Genomic DNA, 4,230 nt, shown 5'->3' with positions numbered 1-4,230 from the left:
ACTGCTCTTCACCTACACTTGCGCTGTCCGTGTCGGAACACAGCATTGCAGATGCTTCCTCGGCTGAAAAGACTCTTTTGGCCATACTGAAAAACTTGTGCTACCTAACTAACGAAAAACAGGTTAGTGGGCACAAAAGGGCAGAAAAGCGGCAGATCGCTGTTTTTTTTTTACTTACGCACTGTATTTATTCCTGTCTCCGTCTCTCACAAGCTCTCTGACAGGAAAGAGCTTGTCAGAGACGCAGATGCTGGCAAACCACTGCTCCTGCGCTGTGATTGGCCTGTCAGTACTGACCAATCACAGCTCGTTCCGGCACAGGGACCACTCTGATTGGTCCTGTTTGAATCCTGCTTTGCGATCGGGACGCTGTCACCATGTCTATTGACATGGTGACAGTTTGAAGCTTGGGCATGCACAGCTTCCCCATGGCTCCTCTATCCCCCCCACGGGTGCAATAGGCAGGCACCACTGCTCCTGCGCTGTGATTGGCCTGTCAGTACTGACCAATCACAGCTCGTTCCGGCACAGGGACCACTCTGATTGGTCCTGTTTGAATCCTGCTTTGCGATCGGGATGCTGTCACCATGTCTGTTGACATGGTGACAGTTTGAAGCTTGGGCATGCACAGCTTCCCCATGGCTCCTCTATTCCCCCAAGGGTGCCATAGGCAGGCACACGCCGCTCATACTCGGAGCTGGCACACCGCCGCTGACATGCATCATTTGCGGACCGGAAGTGCTTGTCAGGCGGGTGGACAGAACGGGACTCGCCGCGGGCGCTGTGGAGCTCGTACGAGGAAGCTGCCGGCATGCACAAGCTCCCACGGGGCCCCTCTATCCAGGCCGCCCATCGCCAGACCCACCGCTCGTACTTTGCTGCAAGCGGTCGGCCGACCATTTGCATCGGTCACGCCGTGGAACTCTGCCCCGGCTGCTGCTGCCACCACACACCGCTCCCGGCCAAACCTGCTGATGCAGAGAGGCAAAGTCCCAACGGGCACAGTCACTCTGGCCCCTGGAACTCTGCCCTGGACTCTGATCGCAGACAAACACCGCTACGGTATGCAGGCGCTGCTGGATGCGCATGCGCAGTGGCCTCTGCTCAGAGACAAACAACGCTACGGTATGCAGGCGCTGCTGGATGCGCAGGCGCAGTGGCCTCTGCTCAGAGACAAACACTGCTACGGTATGCAGGCGCTGCTGGATGCGCAGGCGCAGTGGCCTCTGCTCAGAGACAAACACCGCTACGGTATGCAGGCGCTGCTGGATGCGCAGGCGCAGTGGGTCAACTACGCCTCTATGGAAGCTGCCTGACAGCCCCGCTGACACGCATCATCTTAGCCGACAGAAAGTACATGGCAGGCGGCTTGGGACATCGCGGGACTACCCGCCGCCACTGTGGAGCTCATACACTGTAGCCCCCCCACTGGGTAATGCACAGCTTGCACACGTCTCCTCTACCCCGGGCTGCAACGGCCAGCACACGCCCGCACATGCACTCTGGAGCTGCCTGACAGCCCCGGTCACACGCATCCTCTTAGCCGACCGGAAGTACACGGCAGGCTGCTTGGGACATCGCGGGACTACCCGCCGCCGCTGTGGAGCTCATACACTGTAGCTCCACGGGTAATGCACAGCTTACACAAGGCTCCTCTATCCCCCCACGGGTGCAATAGGCAGGCACACGTCGCTCATACGCGGAGCTGGCTCACCGCCGCTTTCGGTAGGAGTTGCCGAGGTGGCCGAGCTCCTGCAACTGCAGGTGGGCTTGGGACTTCAGAAAATACCATAAAAAAAAAAAGATTTTTTTTTATTATGAAGGTAAAAAAAACAGCGGGACCGACCCGGGAGCGAGGCCGACGGGGACTTCCAGGAGGTCGGCATGAGGTGGCCGCGTCTACCGCTCGAGCCCTGGAAGTCCGCAGCGGGCGCTGTGGAGCTCCTACACGGCTGCCCCCGGGCTTGCACAGCTTCCCCATGGCTCCTCTGTCCCCTCCACGGGTGCACTCAGCAGGCACAACCCGCTTATACTCCCCGCTGCTGCTGCCGATAATGATGATGACCATAATGATCATGATGATGCGCAAAGGGTTATCTACCAGTGGACAGTGCCACTATCGCCCTGGAACTCTACCCCGGCCTCTGCTGCCGTCATACACTGCTCTCAGTCAGCCCCTGCCTTCCCCCCACCGGGACCTACCAGCAATCACCCTGGAACTCTGGTTGGGCATGGGGATGCAGGTTGCTCCCGCTGGCCCCCACCGGGACCTACCTGCAATCACCCTGGAACTCTGGCTGGGCATGGAGATGCAGGTTGCTCCCGCTGCCCCCCCCCACCGGGACCTACCAGCAATCACCCTGGAACTCTGGTTGGGCATGGGGATGCAGGTTGCTCCCGCTGGCCCCCACCGGGACCTACCTGCAATCACCCTGGAACTCTGGCTGGGCATGGGGATGCAGGTTGCTCCCGCTGCCCCCCTTCCACCCCACCGGGACCTACCTGCAATCACCCTGGAACTCTGGCTGGGCATGGGGATGCAGGTTGCTCCCGCTGCCCCCCCACCGGGACCTACCAGCAATCACCCTGGAACTCTGGCTGGGCATGAGGATGCAGGTTGCTCCCGCTGCCCCCCCACCGGGACCTACCTGCAATCACCCTGGAACTCTGGCTGGGCATGGGGATGCAGGTTGCTCCCGCTGCCCCCCTTCCACCCCACCGGGACCTACCTGCAATCACCCTGGAACTCTGGCTGGGCATGGGGATGCAGGTTGCTCCCGCTGCCCCCCCACCGGGACCTACCAGCAATCACCCTGGAACTCTGGCTGGGCATGGGGATGCAGGTTGCTCCCGCTGGCCCCCACCAGGACCTACCAGCAATCACCCTGGAACTCTGGCTGGGCATGGGGATGCAGGTTGCTCCCGCTGCCCCCCCACCGGGGCCTAACAGCAATCACCCTGGAACTCTAGCTGGGCATGGGGATGCAGGTTGCTCCCGCTGGCCCCCACCGGGACCTACCTGCAATCACCCTTGAACTCTGGCTGGGCATGAGGATGCAGGTTGCTCCCGCTGGCCCCCACCGGGACCTACCTGCAATCACCCTGGAACTCTGGCTGGGCATGAGGATGCAGGTTGCTCCCGCTGCCCCCCCACCGGGACCTACCTGCAATCACCCTGGAACTCTGGCTGGGCATGGGGATGCAGGTTGCTCCCGCTGCCCCCCTTCCACCCCACCGGGACCTACCTGCAATCACCCTGGAACTCTGGCTGGGCATGGGGATGCAGGTTGCTCCCGCTGCCCCCCCACCGGGACCTACCAGCAATCACCCTGGAACTCTGGCTGGGCATGGGGATGCAGGTTGCTCCCGCTGCCCCCCCACCGGGACCTAACAGCAATCACCCTGGAACTCTGGCTGGGCATGGAGATGCAGGTTGCTCCCGCTGCCCCCCCACCGGGACCTACCTGCAATCACCCTGGAACTCTGGCTGGGCATGGGGATGCAGGTTGCTCCCGCTGCCCCCCTTCCACCCCACCGGGACCTACTAGCAATCACCCTGGAACTCTGGCTGGGCATGGGGATGCAGGTTGCTCCCGCTGCCCCCCCTTCCACCCCACCGGGACCTACCAGCAATCACCCTGGAACTCTGGCTGGGCATGAGGATGCAGGTTGCTCCCGCTGGCCCCCACCGGGACCTGCCTGCAATCACCCTGGAACTCTGGCTGGGCATGGAGATGCAGGTTGCTCCCGCTGCCCCCCCCCCACCGGGACCTACCTGCAATCACCCTGGAACTCTGGCTGGGCATGTAGATGCAGGTTGCTCCCGCTGCCCCCCCACCGGGACCTACCTGCAATCACCCTGGAACTCTGGCTGGGCATGGGTATGCAGGTTGCTCCCGCTGCCCCCCTTCCACCCCACCGGGACCTACTAGCAATCACCCTGGAACTCTGGCTGGGCATGGGGATGCAGGTTGCTCCCGCTGCCCCCCCTTCCACCCCACCGGGACCTACCAGCAATCACCCTGGAACTCTGGCTGGGCATGGGGATGCAGGTTGCTCGCGCTGCCCCCCCACCGGGACCTGCTAGCAATCACCCTGGAACTCTGGCTGGGCCTGGGGATGCAGGTTGCTCCAGCTGGCCCCCACCGGGACCTACCTGCAATCACCCTGGAACTCTGGCTGGGCATGAGGATGCAGGTTGCTCCCGCTGGCCCCCACCGGGACCTACAT

The sequence above is a fragment of the Rhinoderma darwinii genome, chromosome 6 (genome assembly GCF_050947455.1).
Source record: "Rhinoderma darwinii isolate aRhiDar2 chromosome 6, aRhiDar2.hap1, whole genome shotgun sequence".
Classification (NCBI taxonomy): domain Eukaryota; kingdom Metazoa; phylum Chordata; class Amphibia; order Anura; family Rhinodermatidae; genus Rhinoderma; species Rhinoderma darwinii.
Note: the sequence above shows the minus strand (reverse complement) of the source record.